A 25,179-nucleotide genomic window follows, 5' to 3' on the forward strand; every position below is an offset into this window, starting at 1 on the left:
GCTTGGGATCTTCTCTCTCTCTAAATTAATTAATTAAACAAATTAAAAAGTGGTTTGCTAACTTCTAGTGTACATGGCAAAAGCGAGGCTCAGAAAGGTTACAAACTGCCATCTGACCAGCTCTGTGGCTGGGATGGCGGGGGGCGGGGTCCCCTGTGCCTCGTCCTGGATGTCATACCTACACTGTTTCATTCTGCCCTCCTCTTGGGGGGATGCGGGGTTCCCCACTTGCTCTTGCGGTCTCAGTTTCCCCACCTCTGAGATGCAGGGGTTGGACATGATGGTCCATACAGCACTGAGTAGATTCCGTCGCTGGAGGTCTCTGGGTCTGCGTGTTTCAAGGGCTGGCGACGCTTTAGGGGCATACAAGAGGCGTGGCAAACTGGTGGCATTGGAGATCGGGGGCCCCAGCTGAAGAATCTCCCCCAAAGGGCGGCCCTGCCCGGTTCCCCTTGCATTTCTGTTCTTGCTGCCTGATTGCACGAAGCCTTTGGAATCGCGGCACAGATCACTTAGAGAGCCACGGGCTTGACAAACGCAGACCGCTCCGTCTCTCCCCGTCTCCATCGACGCTTCTCGCCGTATGCCTCCTAGCAACACTCAGGGCGATAATTCTCATCTATAAAGCCAGCGGGATCTGAGTTCTCCGCTAAGTAAGGCGTGGGCTCCCCTGCGCGGAGCCAGGCGGCCACCCCCGGGCTGGGCCTTGAAGCTGCCCCCACGGACCGGCTCCCGGTTTTGCACCTGCTCCCGTCCGTGTACTCTGGGTCAAGGCGCATTTCAGATCTGCCGCGTTCAGAACAAAATGGGTCACTCCACCTTTTATCTGGGTTCTCCCCCGGGGGAGGGGGACGTCAATTTTTACACGGGCGTTCGCTCCTTTGAGAAGCGTCTCATTAAAAAAAAAAAAAAAAGTCGGACACACACATACACAGCAACGAGGGCAACCGGGGAGATCTGAAGACTGGTCTGACCCTATAGCAGTGCAAGACGCAAGACAGTGACGTTGGGGAAAACCCGGGGAAGAGGGTACGTCAGGTTTCTCCGCATTCCTGGTGACAACTGCGTGTGGATCTGTGGTTATGTGAAAAGAGTAAGTCTGATTGAGAAAATAAGTTGGTGCAGACTATATGTGCCCATGAACTGTGGCTTTTAGTTAAGGAGGGATCTCAGCGAACGGGCACGTTTGTCAGAAGAGTGCATTTCCAAAGCGGGATCAACATCAGGCACTTACTGAAAGTTTGAGTGTTTAGATTTGGGGAGAATCACAAATCTCTTTGAGAACCTGAGCCCCTCCTTCCCCCTCACGTGTGTGTGCGCGGGCCTGTGCGTGGGTGCAGGTGCGTGGGTCTGACATTCTCAGACACGGGTCATAGATGGAGGCCACTCGAGGACGCCCCACCCCGCGCAGGAGACAGAAAACCAGAACAGGGGAGACTCTGCTCCTAGACAACCTTACTGCTCCTAGTCGCCCGTTTCCATCTGTTTCCATCTGTTTTCTATTTTGGAAATTTAAGATTTCATTTGGGAGAGGATTTTCACTGCTTCAAAAGCAATTTAAATCCACTGGTGTGTTGGAAAGAAGGAGCAGAGGATGAACTTCGTGGGCCTGAGAACCACCCCCCCACCCCCCCCACCCCCCCCCCCCGGAGACCCAGGTCCGTGTAATTCTCATCACTGAGTGTCTGTTTCGTCGTGTCCAGATCCGTGTTAGGGAGCAGGTGGTAAGGGTTCCCGCCTCACAGGTGACAGGTGGATTCAGTGCCCGTCCTGCCTCCCACGCCGGGGCCGGCCGGTGGATCCCCGGGCACTGGACAAAGCTTTGTTGCTGGCTGGAGGGTGTCCAGGAGCTGGGTCGATGGGCACTGAAGCCCCCCGTCTCCCCGGAACCCCTTCCCGTTCTGTGCCGGAAGCGGGGCAGCCCCCCCACCCGGCTCGGCTGCTCCGTTCTCCCTCTGGGAAAGAAATGCTGACAAGCGGGGAGGGGAAACACACACACACACACACACACACACACACACACCGCTTGTAAAACTTTCCCCAGTCTTGGGGCATTTACTTTGAAATTTGTGCTGGATGGGGTAATTAGTAAACTTGCTCTTAATAGTGTTGCGAAGATGTAATTTTTTCACACCTTCCCTGACTTTGACACTGCGGCTTTTGAAACTTCATTTTGCACTCTGCTCATTGTTCTTTAATCTGCTGCGCTCTGCATTGAGTATCACGGAAATTTCGCACTTACTATGTCAATAACATCTGGCAAAATTGCCACCTATTAAGAGTAAGTGTTCTTTTTTCTCCGGTGAGAAATGTGATGGTGTATTATATTGGTTTCCCTTGAGAGGCTAAGGAGACAATTTTAAAGCAGACAAATGCATTAAAGAAATAACCTGAACTCTAAGAAAAGGTTACAGAAAGTCAGAAACTTCTTTCTTCCCCACCCCCCCCCCACCCCTAGTTCTTGTTCTGAGTTTATTTATTTATTTGTGGGGGAGAGTGGGGGGCGGGGGAAGCGGCCGCTGCTCGGGGACACGGTGGGTTTTTGCCGTGGTCACGGCCCCTCTGCTGTCCTCAACGCAGGACTGCCCCGCTCGGCTCCTCTGTTAAACCCGAGCCCTCCCAGGCTTCAGCCTTTGTGGGACAGGCCAGCTGAAGGTGGGGCCTGGAAGGTGGTCCTCTGGGCCACGGGGCAAGAGCAGGGCAGAGCCGACCGCGCCACCTTTTTGCCCTGTGGTTCTGGGCAACTCACTGAACATTCGGACCCTCTCTTCCTCTGTGCAATAAAAATCACCATGGCTGCCTTTTGGAGTCGGCCTGGAGATCAGTGGTGCTCTGAAGGGCAAGGGGAACTGTCATGAACGCTTGGCACCATTCAAAACTCTGTAGGGGTTTACTTCTTGAGAATCCACGCCTTGGGATTCACAGACACCTGTGACTCATGGCCCTGAATGCCCTGATCGTGCATGACACAGTCCCAGCGTGAACCGATCTCCCGCCTCCGAGGGCCTCTGGCTTGCGGTCCCAGCAAGGAGGTCAGCAAAGACAGCCTCCTCTCCTATCAGCTGCTCACTGGGAGCACAGAGAGGCCAGGACGTTCTGGGCAGGTGCAGTGCTGTCCCCGGCCTGGCTGCTCTGTGTCCGGGGACCCGCTGGTCTGGCCTGGGCTTGCTGTGGGCAGAGGGAGGTCAGGGCTGACGCGGCAGTGATGGATAGCTCTGCCGATCTGAACACTCAGGGCCCGCCCTCGGTGCGTGAACGCATGGGGTCCCTCTCGGCACTGCCGTCCGTCCTTGTTCAGCCACTGGAGAAACAGAGATGCGGAACAGATGAGAAACTTGCCCGCCCCGTTCTCGTGCATTCGTTTCAGAATTAAGTTTACTGTCCCTGGCCTGGCCTTCAAGGCTCACGGGCTGATCCCTGCTTCTTCCCGATCTCACCTTCCACCACTGGCCCATCCATCTGGCACCTGCAGTCTGGGGTCAGGTTGTGGGGGGGTGGGGGGGGTGGGGGCGGTTTCCTGAACACCCACGTTCCAGTCCGTCTTATTTTCATAGATGCTGCTTCCTCTGCTTGGAATCCCTTTCTCGGCTCTGCTGTCCAGCCCGTTCGTTCATTCCTCCATTCATTTCTTTTTTTTCAGAGAGGCCGACAGAACAATGCTGCAGGCTGGGGACATGTTTATTCACTTCTGTGCATCCCCCCCCCCCCCCGACCCCCCTCTACAGTTAACTTCATGGAAGGACCACGTTCATTCCACGGACAGAACTCTGCTCAGCTTCCTAAGGACTGAATAAGTCAGAAGTCCCAAACCCGCAATCCCAGAGCCACGGATGGGCCACAGACGTGTACTGCTAAGACCTCTCGGGTGTTCAGTTATTTGAATCAGCCGCTGACATACACAGACTGGGCGATCTCATAAGCTGGATCTAGAGTTCTGATCTCTGTGGCGTGAACTGAGAGCGTTGGCCACCTTGAGAAACTGCTTGTTTCGCAGAGGGGACGGGTGCCCTGCGGGCCACCGTAGTCTCTGCTCTACCCTCGGGCCTCACAGCGGGGCTCCTTACGGATAGAAAATTCCAGCGTGGCCCCTGGTGGGGTTTGAACTCACAACCCTTGCACACAGTTCCTTGCATCCCGTAAGTGGTCACTTCTTTACACACACTCATACGCTGGGCACACCTGTCTGGTGCCCGGCCGGTGCCAGATGCCGGGGGCATACAGAAGCCAGTGAGCTCCGGCATTCAAGGCTCATTTGCAGATCCGACCTCTTCCAGGAAGCCTTCCCTGATGTATCTGAGTGGATTGGAGGCCCAGGCCAGGTCCTTCCCAGAGCCCCGGGCTTCTTGGTCTTTAGTCCGCACCCATGAAAACGGCCAGTTCACCCGCCGGCTTCTCCCGCTACATTGTGCGGTGCTCTGTCACAGCAACTGTATCTTCTTTATCTTTGAATGGCAGGGCCCTACGCTGGGCAGGGGGGCAGCCTCTGGGCTCAGGAATGGGTGAATGGATGAACGATGACCGGAAGCAGGAACAAAAACAAGAACTGAACGTCCAGGGCCCCGCCCCGCTCGTCTCTGAACCAGGGCGGCTGAGCGAGTTCTGCCTGGAGCTGAGATTCCTGCTTCAGTTCTCGGTTGAAAAACATCAATATTTAGATGACTGTATTTTCTTTCCAAATGCCCACAATATTTTATGTCCTGATAATATTTACGGGTTGTCCTCAGAGATAACTAATTGGATTTGCCATCCAGCTCACAGGGAAAACGAATGGGGGATGGTCCCTCATTACTCATCCCAGAAGGTGATAGCTCAGCACCCAAACTTCTATCGTTGTGACTCAGAGACCATCGAAATGGTGCGGGAAGGAATAATGTCCCTGCTGTCACCCTGGTCTTTCTCTCACATTTACCACTTGGACAGAGCCTTTTGCATCTGAATTGAACCTGCATTAGAATTTCGAGTTTATGTACCGCCGGTTATAAACAAAGAGGTTCCAGAAACAGCGGTGGGGCTGCAGAAGCGGATCCCCCCCTCCATGTTCTGAGAGGCGTCTTCCTCTCTGACCTCACAGCTCCGGGGGGACCCGTTTCTTGTGCTCCTGGAGCCCATGACACATTCTTACTGCTGGTATTTCACTGAAAATGACAGCAAGGGACGCGGCCATCGTTTCGTGAGACGGCAACATGGAATTCGTGAGCTCTCCTCACGTCTGTTCCTCTTCGTACCGCTTTTCCCCCCAACACACACTTTCCATCTTTGTTTATTCACCTTCCTGGCACTTTGTAAGCATCTGTGTTCTTTTACTTGGTCTCTTTTGAGGAGGGTGGCGAATAAAATTTAAAGTGTTGCACTGAAGCAGCTCGTGCATTTTGTCTTCACCACAGGACTTCATGTCTCCACGGGGAGGGAGTGTGGAAGGAGTGTGCCCAACTGACCTTCACTTCCCCGGTGTGTGTAATGTAGTCTGACAGTGTGATGAAAGAAAGAAAGAAAGAAAGAAAGAAAGAAAGAAAGAAAGAAAGAAGAAAGAGAGAGGAAGGAAGGAAGGAAGGAAGGAAGGAAGGAAGGAAGGAAGAAGGAAGGAAGAGAGGAGGAAAGAAAGGGAGGAGACAGGAAGGAAAGGAAAGGAAGGAAGGAAGGAAGGAAGGAGGAAAGAAAGGGAGGAGACAGGGAGGAAGGAAAGGAAAGGAAGGAAGGAAGGAAGGAAGGAAGGAAGGAAGGAAGGAAAGAAGGGAGGGAGGGAGGAAAGGAAAGGAAAGGAAAGGAAAGGAAAGGAAAGGAAAAAAAGGAAGGAAGGGAGAAAGAGAGGAGGAAAGAAAGGGAGGAGACAGGGAGGAAGGAAAGGAAAGGAAGGAATGAAGGAAGGAAAGAAGGGAGGGAGGGAGGAAGGAAAGGAAAGGAGAAGAAGGAAAGAAGGAAAGAAGGGAGAAAGAGAGGAGGAAAGAAAGGGAGGAGACAGGGAGGAAGGAAAGGAAAGGGAAGGGAAGGGAGGAAGGAAGGAAAGAAGGAAGGAAGGAAGGAAGGAAGGAAGGAAGGAAGGAAGAGAGAAGGAAAGAAAGGGAGGAGACAGGGAGGAAGCAAAGGAAAGGAAAGGGAAGGAAAGGGAAGGAAGGAAGGAAGGAAGGGAGAAAGGAAGAGAGGAAATAAGGAAAGGGAAAGGAAGGGAAGGGAAGGCAAGGGAAGGCAAGGGAAGGGGAGGGAAAGGATCTGACTGTGGCCGCTGAAGGGTGTCTCTACAAGCCAGAGCACTGCCAGCTAGTGTCACTGCATCTATTTATTTAATCCTCACAGCTGTGTGTAGCACGGATTTTTCTTGTTATGACTATTGTTCCCATCACTATTGTTATTTTATAGAGAAAGAATCTGGAATGCAGAGACGGTAAGTGACTTGCCCAAGGTCAACAAGAGGTAGAAGCGGGACTCCAACTCAGGAAAAGAATCAGTGTTCGTTATAAAGTGCTCATAATTTCATTGTGTGTGTGTGTGTGTAGCACAGCCGCCAGAATTTAAACTTGTGTCTGACTCCAAAGCCTCCAAGTAAAGTGAGGCGTAACTGCTCACTTTCTACGGGGCCAGTTGCAGAGGACACAGCATCGGGGCTGGTGCTGGTCCCATCCAGGGCCCTGTGACTCAGGGACCTCGGTGGTGTTCCTCACATTCGCTCACGCCTGTTTCTCGGGTGTTCCATGTTGTCGGTCTGTTGACCTTTCCCCCCTTAACTCCTGCCGTGATCTATTGTGGTCTGGGGTGCGGTGCTCAGGGAGCAGACTGAGTTTTTCTTTGTCTTACAAATTCACGCTGTTGAATTTTTTTGTCAAACTCATAGAAAAGGCTGGAGGAAAAAACACAATCTAAAAAAACACAACAAGAACGGCTGTTTGCATTTGGAGACGGGAGTACCCTTTGGCCACCAACACAAAAGTCTCCCTGAGCAACTCAGCTAGGTGAAAACGGGGCTCTGTGTCACCAGACTTAACGAGGCCTGTGGTGAGCAGCGTTCTAGAAGCTCCTGGCATGTGCACCGGACGGACCCCCTCCTCTGGAATGGGGCGGAACCTGTGTCTGTGGTGGTCTGTGCCACGGTGAGGTTACACGGCGAAGGCGAAGGGAGTTTCCTCATGTTGTTAAGGTTCCCAATCGGTTGACTTTGAAGAGGTCAAGAGGGACATGATCCTGGGCGCCGGGCTCTCGATCTCGACTCGGGTCGTAATCTCACAGTTCGTGAGCTCGAGCTCCGCATCAGGCTCCGCTCTGATGGTACGGAGACTGCTTGGGATTCCCTCTCTCCCTCTCTCTCTGCCCCTCCCCACACTTGTGCGTGTGCACTCTCTCTCATTGTCTCTCTCAAAAAAAAAAAAAAAAAAAAAGGGACATTGCCCTGCCTTGGCCTGACCTGATCCTGATCGGGTGAGCTTTGAAAAGCCGAGGGTTCCTCCCACTTGGCGTATTGCCTCGTTGGGATAGGAGCTGTGGATGAAGATGTGTGATACACATCTGAAAGAGCCCCCCCCCCCCGACCCAGTGAGCTGAATTTCGCCAAGAACCAGTGAGCTTGGAGGGGGATGTCAAGCCTGAGATGAGATTATAGCTCTGGCCAACTCCCGGACTTCACGCGACTCTGCGGGGAGGACCCAGCGATCCCAACCCCAGGGAACCTGTAGGTCATACGTCTGTAGTGTGTTAAGCATCTAAGTCTATGGTAATTTGTTACACAGCAACAAAACACGTGAGTCAGGGGTGTATCAGTGAGTCATCGGGGCAACAATGCTGAGTAACACGCACCCATAAGCCCTTAGGGCTCGCAGCACAAAGCATCTACTCCTCATGCATCTGTCCCTTTCCCCCGGGACACACGCGGTCTTCTCGTGCCAGCGATGCAAGAATAAAAGGACAGGTAGAAACATGCCAGGTCTCTGGGCCTCAGGCTCAGAACCGCCACGGCTGTCACCGCCGTCTACACGGTCTTGGCCAAAGCGAATGTGATGGGCAAAACCAGCGGCAAAGGGTGGAGAGAGGTCCATTCCACCCCCCGATGAGGCCACAGAAGCAGGGGGAGTGAACAGCTGCCGCCAGCAGCCCAGCACAGCGAAGAAACGGCAGACGTATTTATCAGGGGTGGCGAACGGGACCGACGGCCCCTGGTCCTTGGCCACTCAAACACTAACGATGGCGAGAAACCGTGTCTTGCCAAAACGGGATTCAGTTGACAGCCGCGCAATTCGCCCGGGAGGACGCTTCCCTCCACTTCCTCCATAATCAAATTCTGATTTGCGATCGAATGTGGGAGTTTGACTTTTCAGGAGCGCGAGTGCCGGGCCATTTCTGTGAATTGCCTGGAGATTCCATCGTGTCCGGTCCGGGGAGGGTGCCTCGGGCGGGGACAGCGAATGGACTGCTCTCCAAATTCTAGGCGGCTACAGACCAAAGCCTTCCTCTCAGCCCTTGTTCCGAGGTCTCGGGATGAGGGCAGGCAGGTTCGGGGCGGCTTATCCTAATGGTATCTTGGTTGAAACAGAACTTCATTCATTCATTCATTCATTCATGGGAATGTTTACTGAGCACGTAGTATGCGTCAGGCAGTTACTGGACTCCAGGGTTGGAGAGGCGAACACAGCATGGTCAGGGTCCTTGCGGGATCGCCTCCTGAGGAGAAAGCCAGTCTTTGAAAATAATCGGTAACCACAGAGGGTGGCAGGCCGCAGAGGGCTGTGTGCTAGCTCCCGGGACAACTCGGAGAAGGGACTGAGTGGTTGTCGAGAAAGCTTTCGTGGGCAGACACGTTTGGTGCTCGTCTTGAAAGACGAGGAGCCGTCTCTGAGGGAAGACGGCCTTGACTGGCGACAGAAGCAAGGTCTACGGATGTTGCTCCTGTTTCGGAGATTTCAGACCTTGGAGGAGCCGGTGAGAACAGCAGATCCTCTCCCAGGACCCAGGATGCTTACAGGTCTATGAACATAGGTGTGTGTATGATTTCAGGGCATTTCTCAGCCTGTCGACGAGAGTGCTCCTTCAGACGTCCTCAGAGCTTCCGTTCACGCTGTCTGTCCTTCTCAGGAGACCCTCGGCTGCCCTGGGAGCCCTGAGCAGAGTCGGGGCAGACACGGCATCTGGGGGGGGGGGTGGCGGGGAGTGACAGCGTCCTGCCATCTCCCGATCGGCTGGGCCTTGCCCGCGAGGGCCTGGATGCTAGCTCGAGTACGTGGGGTGAGACCCGGTTTGCCCCAGTTTCTGGCCCCGTGTCAGCCAGGGACACGTGAGGGCGGCCGGCTCTCAGAGCACCGGCACGGGGGTGGGGGTACAGCACCCTGTCAGTCAGGGAGCCTTCATTCCTACCCTGGGATTACTTTTGTCTTAATTTGTCTTAGCTTCTCTCTCCCTGCCTGCTGATGGCTCAGATTCTGCACAGAGGAGCCCGGAATGAACCCCGAACTTCTGCCTTGTGAGGCAGGAATCTAAGTTCACAGGCGTCTGAAGAGTCCTGACTGCAGGCCGAGTACTGGCCAGGCTCCGTAAGAAGGTAGGAGAGAGGCATTTTCCTGGATCGCATCGCTGTTGTCGTAGGCTCCCCTCTACCAAATGGCCAAAATGTGGCCATGGGACTCTGTTGTTCTCCCCCCCCCCCCCCCCCACACACACACACAAGAACAGGTGAGTCATAAAAACAGCAGCAGCGAAGGATTGAGAAGGCGACCGACAGGAACAGGGGTAACACCGAGGCGAGACGTCCTGCCCCGTCCTGCCTCAAGGTCAGTGGGCTTCCTGCTCCCAGCCTGGCACTCAGAGCCCCATCTTCACTTGCCAGGACCCCTCCAATGCCCCGGGCCCCCCGACACCGGATCTAAGGTCTAAATCGATCCCAACCACATACATGCACGCTCACACAAGAACACGAAACACGCGCACAAATACACAACACACACAAAGGCGCACACACACACACACACACACACACTCACTCATCCAGAGGAGACACCCTCCACCGTTCAATCGGGAATTCTGTCCAGGAGCAATTCGTCCACGAGACTCTGAGTTGGGGGCGGTGGTGGGTGGTGGGATGGGGGAAGTTGTCTGTCTTCCGAATCTAACAGGTCAAGTACGCTTAGAGACAAAGCCAAAGTCAGGTTGTCCAGCTGCCCTGCCCGGGACGATAACCTAAAGAAGGGAGAAGTAAGATCCACATCGAGTGCCAAACCTTCTTTTTATGCGTGGAAGAGGCAGGACTGAACGGTGATGAACGGGAGTGTTTCAGATTAATGTCTGAGGTTTATAGGGGCCGTAACGATCTGTTTATCTGTCCTTACCAGCCTCGTAATAGGCAACTAGAGGGTCAAGATTTGAGCCTTTAACATCCCATTATGTGTCCTGGAGAGACTTCTGCCTGGTCGTTATTGCTTAATGATATCTTCTTCGTCTTGGAATGACTTTCTGAGGGCCATCGGAGGAGCCTTACGGAACTCAGCAGTGATGGGGAGCCTGACTTTGTGACTGTCTGGCATCACTCCTGAGGTGACAGTCGCTGCGACGGGCAGCAGTGTAGACGCAGGGCAGCAGGGAAGAGCCAGTGGGGTCAATCCTTCTTCCCAATTTGGCTTACATCCTCATAATCATTTTGCCGGTTTTCGGAATGGCCTTTCTGAGTGCCTCTTTGTACGATTTCCATCTCGTGTCCTGTGTCAAAGTCTTTCCATTGTGTACATGGCCCTCCCGGGTGGCAGGGTGGTGTGTGGAAGGAGAGCTGAATGGGCACCCCACATCACTGCACCTGTCTGTGCCTCAGTTTCCCTACTCTGCCTTCCTTGTGGGCCCTTCTGATGATTGAATGATGTCATCGGTGTGAAAACGCTTTGCAAACCGTGAAACAGGACACTGTGGGTTACATTCTGACGAAGGGAAAAACCTAGGGTTTGTTCTTTGCCGTGAATATGCGCCTGTGTGTTTATCCTTATCTCCCAGCTTTTGCACACAGACCCTTAAAGATTGCACACCTAGCCTTCTCTGCTTGATTACGCTCGATTGATTACTTGATCGTATCTTGCCCATTTGTTCCTCCGGACTCCCCAAAGGCAAGCTTGGAACCTCACTCACCCCTATAACCTCAGGGCCGAGCCGAGGGTGTGAACCTTACCATGTGGACTGTGGTGGGCAGAATTGTGTGTCCCCGGATTCATACACTGAGTCTCAGAACACGACAGTGTTTGAAGATTCGGTCTTTGCAGAGGTTTCGTTGATAAAATGAGATCTTTTGGGTGGCCCCTAATCCCATAGGACCGGCACTTGTTCAGGAAAAGGAAATTCGGTCATAGGTGTGTCTAGAAGGAGCATGGAGTGAGGACACAGGGAGAAGATGGCCATCGGCCAGCCAAGGAGAGATGCCTCGGAAAGAACGGATCCTGCCGACGTCCCTGTGGCGGACTTCCGGCTTCCAGAATTGCGAGAAAACAAATTTTTGTTGTTGAAGGTGCCCAGACTGGTGCTTTAAGGCAGCCCTGGCAAACTAAAACACACACGGTTTTGCTGTAAACGATGGCGCCTGTGCCCATCGGTGCGTTGGACGTGGGCGAGGAGGTGCAGCTATGTTTGGAGCACCTACGACGTGCTGGGCCTTCTGCTAGATTTGACCCATCACTTCTCCAGGTACCTGTGAACTCTAGCATCATTCTCTTCCAAGCACCACCTCCTACAGACAGCTGCCTTCTTGGTGTGGGTTCATGTGGATTTCTCAAGGGTGCCTCAAGATGATCATGTCCCAGAGTGAAGGGTTGTCTCTGTCGCCTGTCATCTGCCGTGTTTCCTGCTACCTGAAACGGGATTCCCATCCACCCAGCATCCTCCCATGGTCGATTCCTCCCCTCGGGTCTCCGTTATAGATGCCACCCGCTTTCCCCTCCTTGAACAGCCCCACCTTCCTCCGGTCTGCCAGTATCGATCACGATCACCCGGGCTCCGGGTCTCCCTGCTGCCTCCTTGGTCTCCCACCCCTCCCTTACTCATCCTGCAGTGATGCGTTCAGAACGTAAATCTAGCTAAGTCCCTTCCTTGATCGAATGCAACGGTTCAAACGTTTCTCATTCTTTCCACAGATCATTCTTCTTGATTTTCTCTCCTCCGGCCTGTTCTCTCCTCATTCTTCAACCCTCAAAGGCTACCAGCTACTCTGGTCCTCTCTGCTTTCTCTGTACGTGCCTTGTTTCTTCATGGGCTGTTCTGTCTACCTGATGCTTTTCTTTTCCTCACTCTCTGCCAGTAATCTCAGAATTAGGAGAGCCTTTTGAAGCATGACACAGGGCCAGAGCCATAAGGTAAAGAGTGCGATACACTTTACTTTTTGTAAATTTAAAACTCCCGTTTTGCAACACGTGTAATGTATCTTAGACTAATTTCCTTCATATATAAAGAGCTCCTATAAATCATTAACAGAGGAAAACAATCCAATGGAAAAAAAAAAACAGAGAAAAAATTTTAGGTAATTCATCAAAAAACCAAACACAACTAACTATTAAAAAAGGGGTTCCTCGGAGCGCCTGGGTGGCTCTGCGGGTTAAGCGTTGATTCTTGATTTTGGCTCAGGTCATGATCTCAGGGTTGTGAGATACAGCCCTGTGTCGGGCTCCATGCTGGGTGTGGAACCTGCTTAAGATTCTCCCTCTCTCCTTCTGCCCTTCTCCCTTGCTGGCACGTGTGTCCTCCCTCTCTCTCTCTCTCTCTCTCTCTCTCTCTCTCACTTTGAAAACAAAAAAAGAAGAAATAAATAAAATAAAAATAGTTTCCCAACTTGTTCTCATGAGGAAAATGCAAAATGCAGGTAAGATTGGGAAAAAGGACTTTGTATACATGACACGTGAGTGGTAACTCAGTACATCCTCTTTGCAGGAAAAGTTGGCCCGTGGGTATTGAACTTAACACTATTCATACTCTTTAACCTGGTTCCACTTTGGCAATCTGGCTTTCTTTTGCACTGACACGTATTCATCAAAATGTGCTCTTTGTGGTTTTGTTTGGGATTGTGATTGATTGGACACAACTTGGATTGGTAGATTCAGTGAAACATAAAATATCCTTACGATGCAATACTATGAAGCCATTAAAAAGAAAGAAACAGATCTACATACGTGCTGATGTGGAATGATCTTGAAGATAAATTTTAAGCGAAAAAAGAAAGGATAAAACAGTGGGCCCGGTATGTTATCATTCATCAATGAGGACTATTGGTTTCTTGGAAGAAAAATGGTAGAGACGGGAGAAGACTTTGCCTTTGTATTGTTGATTTTTTATTTTTGTTTTTTTTAAACATTTTTTTGGGGGAGCTCTACACCCAAAGTGGGGCTTGCACTCATGACCCCGAGATCCAGCTATACTGACTGAGCCAGCCAGGAGCCCCTGTGCTGCTGATTTTTAAACAGTAATGTGATTTACCTACTTTAAACAAATAATAAAATTGCTGCTAATTCTATAATAGTATATTTAGTAATGTAAATCTGCATTTTATATGTACATATATATAAGTGTATTTCTATAACCATATGAAATGATTTATAACTCTATTGTATATTGTAGCTATAATATGACATCATTATGACTCTGCTATGTAATAGGATACAGCTTTATGACCTAACCATGGCAAGTGTTACATAACATTGCCATAGCGATGTCATAGCAACGACGCACATACGTTAATGATGCTATGAATATGTACAAATATTTTGGTAAGTACATTTATCTTTTAGACATAGAAACTGGAAGCAAATATGGTATGAAGTATAGCAAAATTTTGTGTTTTTTCTGGGTGGTAAATCGATCAGTAATTTGTATTGTTTTAAAACTTTTCATATGTATTTTTTTTTTTTTTAAATTTTTTTTTTTCTTCAACATTTTTTATTTATTTTTGGGACAGAGAGAGACAGAGCATGAACGGGGGAGGGGCAGAGAGAGAGGGAGACACAGAATCGGAAACAGGCTCCAGGCTCCGAGCCATCAGCCCAGAGCCTGACGTGGGGCTCGAACTCACGGACCGCGAGATCGTGACCTGGCTGAAGTCGGACGCTTAACCGACTGTGCCACCCAGGCGCCCCGAAAACTTTTCATATGTATTTTTAAAATTTACGTTAGACAATCGACATGCTTATGTCTATTTATAATCAGCATAGATTGTCCAGATGATTTGTTTGGTTTGCTTGTTCAGTTTTCTTATTTTCACCTGTTCTAAAAAACCCTAATGTTATAATGATATATAATTACGAAACTATAGTTTGTAATGTTTATTTCTAGCAAAACCTTTCCACACTCATTATTTTCCCTTTGTGCCCCCACCGGTCTGGAGGTGGCCGGAATGTGCATCATAGCTCCCATTTCACAGGTGAGAAAACTGAGGTTCAATCTAGTTTAATGAGAGGGAGAGGGGCTCTTGGACGACCTGTGTTTTGGCTCATCTCTTGGGACAGGGTTCCGGGAAGTAACAGAGGCTCCCTGATCCCAGAGCCTGACCTCCTGGCCCTCCGCTGTGGGACGCAGGAAACACCCCTGCCATTTAGGGGAGTACAGGGAGAGATCTTTAAAGTGCCCGTCACACAGGACAAACGAAGTATCCCTTCTGCTCCTTATTTCCCTCTCCACTTCCCGGCACACGCTTAAAACACACGGACGCGGCTAAGAAGATGGGCGAGCAAATTGCACATCAGAGCGATGGAAAATTCGGGGGGACACACCAGTTTTTCTCCCTCCCCCTTTGTGGCAAGTTTACTTGCCTTCGCTTTGTAAAGTGCAAAGTCTTCAATTTTGGCAACTGGGGCTCTCCTTTCACCCTGCGCTGGTGAGCTTCGGGTTGGAGGTTGAGCCCTCGCACCCCCGGGGCTACGCTCTCCCCTCGGGTTTTGGCATTTCGCCTTTCCGAACACCTTGAGAAGAGGGCTGTGCCATTACCCTCAGATCAGGGCACTCCCAGGCTTAGAGCTGGCTTTGCAAGCTTACTGTCCTCACAGGTCCTGCAGGGTCTTCCCCACCCCCAGCCCAGCTGCATTTGGTCTTCCTGCTCTAAAGGCATCCCCCTGGGGTTCTTCCCGAAGGTGCCAAGCAGGCTCCACCCCCAGGCCTTTGAACCTGCCCTTCTCTCTACTTGCATATCTTTTCCTCTAGAGGGACGTGTGGCTTCTGTCTTTGCTTCTTCTTGTTCTTGCTAAAATGTCACCTCTCTCTTAAGAGAGCTGTCTTCATCTCTGTACCCGGAACACATCCACCCCACACGGGAGCTCCTTAGGATTCCATATCCCCTGTGGGATTTATTTTTCTCCGTGGCATGTGTCCTGTGAGTCACGGTGCACGTGGACTTCCCATACCCGCACCAGCACGGAGCCCCCATGAAGACGGGGACTTTATCTTTTGTGTTTCCTGCCATCACACAGGACGGTGCAGAGGGTAGATGTGATCACTGATTCAAAACCCTTTTTGAGTTGGCGCTGTGTGTGAGCCCAGCCAGAGGGCCGAGCTTCCTCCGGCCTCTGCACTCCAGCTGGAATCCTCTGGACCATTCCGCTCGGCCTTGTAATTACACACTGTCTCGCATTACCACTTAAAATGTTCCAGGTTGATTTCTCTACTTATCTGATAAACATTTATTCAGCTCCAGCTATGTACCAAGCTCCTTGAAAATCCAAAATTGTTCCTTCAAAGCAGAGAAGCGAGATCACGTGGGTATCACTCAGTTGGTTAACGTCTCCCCGCCTGGTACCTGGGACAGTGCTGGCGGGAGCCTCAGCCCTCCAGGAAACCGAACGACACAAACAAGTCACCGAGTTCGCATTTCCTTAAGTTCAACTCGTACCAAATGCTTGTAGGTTAATGAATTAGGAACATCAGTTTCTTGGTGCAAATATGCTCCCAGCTTAGTTAAGAAGCTCTTCAGTTTGAATTTGTTTGGATGAAAACAAGATGGTTCCAAATTTCTGTGTAAATCTGAAACCAGACAAGTTTCACACAGTTGCACATTTCAAAAAAAAAGAAAAAAAAAAAAAAGAAAAAAGTTCTGCCCCCGTTTCGTAAGTATTCTGTGTATCTGAAAGGAGAAAAAAAAAATCCCCTTATAGTTTCCAATCGCAAAATGATTCTTTATTTCCTCTCCAAAACCCTTTATGTGCAGAGAGTTTGTGAGTGTAGACTAGCTTCCTGATATGTGTGTGCAACTCTGGGACGCTGAGAGTCACTTTTGTGACATGTCAGCTCCGAGAAACACTGTGGAACCTGTCAGAACATTCCGCTCCACATAAATACAAAATGCTCTTTCTTACCCATGTCACTAGGAACCTTTATTCGGGGCTTAAAACCCAGCCAGGCCTCTATGAACCCGTATGTTCTGAGCTTTTACTCCACACACACACACACACACACACACACACACACAATCTTTATCTCTCTGTCATTCTCTGCCTTAACCACGTTCTCAAAACCTGGAGGTATGCCAATTTTTTTTTTTTTTTGAAAAAGGAAAAAAAAGTCAAAAGTTTTTTGGTAATTGAAATTCACGACAAATTACAGACAGTTTTTTTTCTTTTTCCTTTTTTTTTTTTAAAGAACAACATGTTCTTAGAAAAGTGTCTACTTGCTGAAACAGAAAACGTGGAAGTTGAGTGTACCCGTGGATGTGAAGTACGCTCCGTGTCACGACCCGTGGTCCCGCTGGGCTGAAAAGGACCAGTGTCTGGTCTCTGAGCCACAGAAGATGTGTGTCAGATGTCAAGTTCTGATGTGGCTAGGACAGAAAGCGGGTGGCCTTTTGGTTTGCACCTGTGTGCTTTTTTGCTGATAGCAGGTGGACCCAGGGAGAGCTGGTGTGGGTGAGCGTGGGTGAGGGGTCCTGGGTTTCTGTTGATTGCTTATTTCCGCGCTAGGATGTGCTCTGTTCACGGCCAAGTGTGCTGGCCTCTTCCATTTTATCCCCGAGGCAAATTTCAAGGGCACCCTGCCTTCTGATATAATCGATGATTTAGTAGCCAAGAAAAGGTTTTGTGTTTTTTATTTTGAGTGTTTGCTCTAGGACTGGTGTTACTATTTTGCTTTTAACAAATGTCTTTGATAAATCTTCTGCTCCGGAGAGATGTCTTTTTCTTTTCAAGGCCACCCCAAGAATGTAACTTTGGCTCATAATGGACACCTGATAGCTTCTAGCCACAGGTTAATTCATTATGGCACAGCAGAATTTTAAAGTTTTAAAAGGTGCAGCCTGTTTTGGGGGGCCATTAATATCTTTGCGCGTATGTTTGTGTGTGTGTGTGCGTGTGTGTGTCCACGTGAGCACATCTTCATCTCCACGAGCTATTCGAGAATCCTCATAGATACTATACTTGATGTGCCCATCTATTTATTTTTTAAAATTTTAATCCCGGGATAGTTAACCTACGGTGTCATATTAGTCTCAGGGACTGTCGTGCCCATTTAAATAGGTAGGTGAATATGTATAAGTTTTTGGAAAAAAAATATACTTTGTTTTCAGTTCTCTAAGGTTTTGCTCCAGACTTCCCTGAGACTCTAGCAGAGCTCCCGTGAAGCCAGCTGGCTGGGCTAGTGCAAGGGTTAGGCAAGGGAGACGTGCACGTCAGGTGAGAGATTTAAGGGAGAGGAAAAAGTCGATCATCAAGAGAAATAAGCATTTAATGCAGTGTTTCAAATAATCACAATCAATGCACAAAAATCCATGATGAACAAAATACCTACATTTTCATCAGAGACGGAACCTGGTCCTGTTCCCTGATACTGGGAAGATTAAATTCATGTGCAGCCTTCTGATAGCTCAAAGACCATTTGTGGAAACACCTCGTAGGGAGACTATTATCAAGGATTTTTATTTTAGGATAAGATGGGACAAACACAGGACTAAGTTCTGAAAACCAGATTCCCTCCTCCTTGCTCTTGAGGTTACCAGATCAGATGCGCGAGCCTTCCTAGCTGAACCTGTTTTCCAGTCTTGGACAAACACTTTTTATTTCTTAAAGCATCTCGCAGGGGGAGCTAGGGAGTAACACACAGCTCTAAGACGGTCTTTATAAAGGGACTTTTTTTGTTGTTGCCGGATTTTGATAGCAACTTTTGAGCTGGGCACAGAATGGGTGGATGGTTGGTAAAGGTCATTGTCAAGGACGTGGGATCAATTAGTATGCAGATCAGAGCCCGGGAGTTCAAAGGTATTGTTCCAATTCAATCACATTAGCCAGGGCAGAAATGAACAAACAGAATGACCTTAATCACCAAGACTTACCCATTCATTGTGTGTGTGTGTGCGTGTGTGTGTGTGGGGGGGGGGCGTGGGACGCGTAAGGGTCTGGCTGACTGTGTGAAGGTATGAGAAAGCCACCCCTCCGTATTATTTGTGAAATATAATATATACATTTCCTTCCGTGTATATTTGAGGGATGATTTAATTGAAGGCAAGCAAACTGGATCCGTTTTTCAATGCATGCCTTCACGCATACCCAGACACATTAAAACGCCTTGGAAAAAAAAAATCTCACTCGTATAATGCCAACGTAAGTTCCCCCCCCGCCCAACTAGCAGACAATCCCATTCAAAATGTGCACAATCCTTTCAAGTCCTCCAAGTGAGAGGACTTGAAATCCCACATTCTAAAATACAGTCTCTGCAGCCTAAATATACCTTTCAACCGTGTGGTTAGAGCTATCATGGAGATAAATGGGGAAATTTTGAATTTTTAAAACATCACAGGAAGAAGAATTTTTTCCCCCCTCTCTCTCTTCTCAAAGGAAAACCCAATTATTTTCCTGATTTGCCGGTGTTACACGTTGGAATGTGGGCAAACCAATAGATGCCACGCATTCCCCGTGTCCTTAAAAACATACGGCACGGGAGGGTAGGAACACAGACGCACAATGTAAATGAGGTGTGCATTCCATCTATAATTATATCTACAGCACACAGGAGATACTTTTATAGTTTGGGTGGAAACGCCGAGCGACATGGGGATTAGCCTCTGACAAAATGTGACATTTAAACAGGTTCACCTGGTTCTGAAACACTTTTGCCTTCCCAGTCGCTGTTTATCTGCGCTCACGTGTAAGTTTGCTGCATCAATTTGGATAAACATTTGCTAAACTCAACAATGACTTCGATCGGAGTGGATTGTCCCCTGGAAGCTGCAGGCTGTACTGGGAGAGCTTGCCGGCACCTTATCTTCATTTTCATCTCAAATCAAACATGATCGGTAACTAAGGTTTTCCGAACCAGGCTCTGCCCCCACTCTGGCCCTGGGAAGACAGTTAATCATAGCTCAGAAAGATGAAAGCTGTGTGGGGAGGGGGGGGGAAATGCAACCCTTGCAGGCAAAGCTGCACCCCAGGGGGTCATGAATGCTGGGGGAGGGAACCATGATTCCCCGATGCAGTAACATATTGAGACAATTTCGGCTTTACACTCCCTATCAAGTAAATACAGGACATCTCACCCATGAAGGGTGATTATCGCTCCTGAAAGAAGGAAACGACTTTTATTAAAGTCTTGTTCCGGAGCAAAACAAAGATCAGAATCATTATTGACAGAAACAATCTGGGGTCTTCCCTATAGACGTGGATTTCCTCTTAAAACTGTTTTTGGCAGTTGGGTTATTCTTACTGTTATTAATCGTTGTTAATTCTGGTCTGAAATGGACGGTTTCCAAAGCGGCTCTAGTGAGTGAAGATTTCACAAGACACTTGTCCCCAGGCATCATCGCTCATCATAGATTTTTAGTTCTGTTTTTATCCGTAATGCGGTTAAAAGACATTTTAAAATGTAAATCTGCCGCCCAGTCCCATAAAAATGTTCATTCGCTGTTTGGTCTTTTATTTGAAAATATTAAGCCACTAAAAAAAAAAAAAAAAAGAAAGAAAAAGAAAAGAAAACGACCCTTAAAAGTAAAGGTTTACATAATTATTCACAGAGGTACCGTTTCTTCTTTGATCCTACTATTGTGATGTTTTCTCTGAATCTTGCTCTAAGAAGGCATTTTCCGCTCCTTTTTCTTTTCTCTAAACAAGGTCATACATTTTTTTCCCCCCAAATGAGGACCCGGAGTCCCCCGTACAAGATTAAGTAAGTCCTTACAGTGTTATAAAAGTGAGTGCTTCTTTCCTATAATAAAAGGTGTTTAAAAGGTTCGCTACAGCTTTAAACAGAATTACAATTTACTTCTTTCAAGTGTCCAGGCCATAAATTCTTCTCAATTCCCTCTCTCTCTCCTTGTCGGAATTAATGAGATCAGATCTGATCAGGGCGCTGATGTGTTCAGCGCCAAATCACACAACAGCGCGCGCACCGTAATGGAATTTGCATCTAATGCATACATAAATCAAACATCTTTCTGGACATTTTCATATGCATAATGTCATTTCATCCAGTTCTCTCTGTGCAGAGGGGGAGATTTTTCTCTCTGAGAGAATGACTTTCTTTAATGCTTTCATTTTATTTTCGCTGACTGCAGTCCCGGAGAATGCGCTCGGTCGGAGAATCTTTCGGGGCGCGGTTGACAGTTCCTTTTCCAAGAGGGGTCCTTCACATTTATCATGCCTCTTCCTCGGGGGCTTTGTTATGCAAATGTGGCTGAAATTGATAATTCCAAAGTGCTTCATTTCGGCTCCTCGGCGGTTGGAGATGGTAGATAAAAAGAAAGTGACAAGACACACTGATTGCCCTCAATGCATGTAACTCTCTTGCTAACAAGGCTGGATATTGTTAAAAATTCCTATTGTTATGAGGGTGGCGCTCCCATTATGCAGGCCTTGCAAATTTCTGATTTGAATATTAACCCTTTAATCACCCTACCCCCAAGCCCCCTCCAAAAAAAAAAAAATCAATTGCCATCCAATGGCTTAAGGACCCCAACCATCAAATTATTCTTCTGTTATGGTGAACAGCTGGGGTACATTGAAAACACTTCATTAATCATTTGTTCCCAAGGTAAACTTTACATTTATTTTCAAATGCAAAGAAAAGGGGTTATCTTAAGCAAAGGGGGAGCCCCCACCCCCAGTGCTAAGTAAAGATGTTGAGACCACATCTCCTTGAGTGTGCACAAAAGGCTGGGGATTAATAATCGAGAACAACAGTTTGTAACAGGAACCTGGCCTCTCCCCTCCCCATCTTCTGCAAAAGGCAATATCGGTATTTCAACTTGCGCAAGCTCCTGGTTTTCTGTTCAGACCAAAGAAGGCCTGGGGTGGGGGGTGGGGAACGTGTGTCTTCTGTCATCAGAGCTAAGTTTATTTTACCTGTCTGACCAGACGCAGGAAAAAAAAATCTCCTGGCGTTCTCCTCCCACTACAGGACGCGAAAAATCTGAATACCATTTCCAGGGAGGAATTGCAAATTGAGGCAGCTCTGGGCATTAGCATACCAATAAGATGCTGGGAGCGTACTGGGTTTGTGAGGACCCTTGTGGGCTGGGGACTGTGGCTGCAACACGAGAACGCTGGGCCTTTGAGGGAATGTGGCAATGAGACATTTCTGCTCAAAATCCAGGCAGGCCCTCCCAAGAACCAAGACCAGAAGCCGGACTCGAAGGCCTCCTGTTTCCAAACAGACACACACACATACACGCACACACACACACACACACACGCACACACACACCTTACAATTTCCCCGGAAAGTGATCAGATCCATTCATAGCTTCCCTGATTGAAAAACAGAAACTTAACAGGGACTCGCCTGTCAGCTAATTAAAATTTGGCTACTAGAATTTCTTAGCAGCTTTCCCATGGTGGCTGTGTCTCCAGAAACGTCCACCAGGTAATTGGCCTTGTCGTTAAACCTCGGAGCCATTGAGAATTCTGTTTTCTTTGGGAAAATGTTGCCAGTTTGCAACATTCCAGGGTTGCAGGAAAGAAACCCTGCAGGTTGGTGAGTTACCCTTAAAAAATTTTTTTTCCCTCTCGGACGAAGCTCCTGAGCTTGGAAAAGAAAGCATCTTGGGGCACAGAGGCTAGAATTACCCTGATCGTGCAACCACGCTGATGCCCATCGAAGGCTGAATACAAGTGGCTCGGCTCAGCTCTGTACCTGCCAAATTACTGCCCATGAAAGCGACCCCAGACACTACAGGCCCTTCCCACCCCTGGACTACTCAGGAGGCGACACGGGGCAGAGGAGAGGTTTGCAGCAGGCCTCCCCTCTGCATGCACACCCAGGCCGTGGTGGTGCAGACACACACGCGCCCCCTCGCACAGGCTGACAGAGACACAACAAACAGCAGGAACGTTTCCCCGGGATCACGCAGCCCTGCACAGACCCACAACCTCGGGCAGGCCCTCAGGAGCGTGGGTCCTCCTCCCCCGCAGCCCTCCCTTGCTTGTCATCCAGGATAACCAAGGCAAATTAGACCACTGTCACAGCACCCCTGCACACAGGCTCTTTCCCGCCAGTGCATTCCGCGCCCTCGCCTCCTGAAAACACTAAACTAAATTTTAATGCCTTGTCATTTCGAGTAAAGCACACCGGTTCCACCTATAAGACATTAAACACACACACACACACACACACACACACCCCATATTGTTCACTGTAGAAGCAAATTGTGGTAAAGTAGCAAAATCAGAAGATCAAACTTGCACTTAGAGTGTCCACAGGGCCCACTCACTTGAGTGTCTCTTCTGCCTTAATTGCATGTTTCTGTCAAATTCTGCTCTTTATGCTGGCCATTATTAATATCAGGAGCGCGGCCACACTCGCGTAATTAAGATGGCAGCCCGCACCCCCTAAACTTAGTGTCAGTCATTAAATCAGCAGGTTGTATGTAGCCAAAGTTGCGGTCAAAACAAGGCTTCTTCGTTAGTATCTGCTAGGCTAATCAGCACCCATAATCGCGGAGGTGGCTGACCCTGTACCGTCCAATCCCTGCCCCCCCCCCCCAAAGGTCAACTGGATTTTAAAAGCTTACACTTTCCTAGGCAAACAGAAGCCTTATCTTTAGTTCCACAAGAAGCTTTTAGGATGTAAGATTTAAAGATGTGCCTGTATGCATTTAATGTCTGCTTTATTTTCAATTACACTTTGCAGTGAATCTGAATACCTAACGTTATCTATAGATTGCATGATATCGTTGGGCCCTTGAAAGCGAGTTTTTCTCAGTCTATTTGATTTGAGAGTATTCTTTTCATCTATTGGCAGAGCGGTTCTCTCCCCCCCCCCCCCTCCGCTCCCTCTTCCCTCCCCCCGCCACCACCCCGGTTTCTTTTTAATAAGAAAACTTGGTAGTCGATTTCCATCAGGCACTGACTAGTGCCCAGCAAGCACGGGGTAGAATGACCCAGTGAGGGGGGCGTGGGCCCCGACCCGGGCCCCTCCGCGTGCATCCCGGGCCTGCAACGCCTCTGCCAGGACGAGGGGCCGGGGTGTTGTTTTGTGTGCACAGAGGAAAGGTGTAGGAATGTCCTTGCTTGCTGGCATTTAATTTACCAGTTGCCTCTGAGCTGGGGCTTTGGCACATGACGCTGGAATCTGAAAGACAGCCTGTCACACCAAGGGCCTGCTGCCTACTGCTGAAATTGAGAAACTTGGCAGATATGCAAACAGTAACCGGGTTTGAGTTGTTTTGATTACAAGTTAAACAGAGAGTCATTGGCAGGGCCAATGTATATCTGCCGAGGTTTGCACTCCTCCCTCCATCCGTTTCTTTCTTTTTCTTCCTCTTGACAAAACGCGTGGACGCGGCTGGTAATTTCTGCAGGATCCGATAACACCTTGGCTTTGCGGAGCTGGGGGTTTGTGGGATTAGGAGAAAGGGTCACTACCCTCCCCCCCGCCCCGCATTGGACTCCCTTTCTGCTGTGTTTCCGATGGGGTTAAAGGTGTAAATGCAGTCTTAGATGCAAAGCCATCAACACGTCCAAGAGTCATCCCTCGTGGTGCTCTTGGGTGACAGAGCTCAGTGTTTCTGAACCTCGGTTATTAAGAGATCGGTGGAGGGTTTTTTTTTTTTGCTTTTAAGATATAAGGGATGTTGGAAAAGGCTTTTAAAAATAAGCCACGCTTCGAATGCTTCTCCCGGGGAGAAGCAGAGAAGGGGAACGGATTCTCTCAGTCCTCTTTCCCTGGCATTCAGTCCAGGTGCCGACCTCCAGCATCTTTCTGCCCTGTCACGCCCAGGGCGTTTGGACCCCTGAACACTTGTTCTTGAGGGTCGTCTTGCCTCCCTGGTGACGAAAAAAGAAAGAAAAGTACGAAATCTCGAATGACATTGTGGAGGTGAAGAAAAGGCATTTTCGCTGCATTTCCCATTTTTCAAAGGCCCCTCTCTGCATTTCAGCCAGGGGTCTGCAGGATACTCTCTCCTGGATTGAGCTAGCAATTTTAGGGCGAGGCCATGTTCCTTCTGTAGGGGAGGGCAAGGAAGACATCTAATTGTCGCTGCCATTGTCTCGGGTGGGCTGGCTGGCTGGAGGCAGATTTGCGAGAGGCTGTTTCACGGGGCAACAGACACTTCATTTCCAGAAATGAGACTCTTTCTTTCCCCCCAATAGTGGAAAGCTGAAACTCTCAACACTGGGACAGAGTTCTTGGAAAGAGCCCAACTGTATCGAATCAGACTTTTTTTTTTTTAATCCACCAACTTGACCATAAAAAAAACTTTATTGAAAAACATAAAAAAAAAAAAAGAGAGAGACAACCAACAACAACAACAAAACAACCCAACACCACTGGGCTCAATAACGTGTCTCTAAAGAAACCGCGTTCTGAAAGGGCCTCATTTGGACAAAGTTAATTACTGCACAATAATTGCATTTTAAATCCAGTTTCTTTCTCCATGCAGTAAATCGTAAAGCTCGTGATTAGGGAGAAAAGTAAACTTCTGCGCACAACTTGTTAATTGCCTTTGTCAGACTGACGGCCCCTACTTCCTCTCCTGAAGAAAGAAAACTTCCTGAGTTGGTAGCATCCTGGGCCTTGCAGACAGGGAGGAGCTCAAAGCTTCTAGGCCCTGAGAGTTCAGGGCGCCTGCCTCCGGGGAGGCCGGGGGGAGGCCAGGTAGGTCCCCAGTGTCACGGAGCAGCCCTGACATGTGCCATAAAGGGGAAGGACAGCCACAGTGAGCTGTGTCACCTCCTTGCCACTTTCCCATAAACGCTGTACTTGAATTTCTCTGAATCCTGTGCGTTAGCTGTAAGTGATGGTTCTGTTACTTGTTTTAAAATTTTTTATTGGGGCGCC

The sequence above is a fragment of the Neofelis nebulosa genome, chromosome 7, assembly GCF_028018385.1.
Source record: "Neofelis nebulosa isolate mNeoNeb1 chromosome 7, mNeoNeb1.pri, whole genome shotgun sequence".
NCBI lineage: Eukaryota > Metazoa > Chordata > Mammalia > Carnivora > Felidae > Neofelis > Neofelis nebulosa.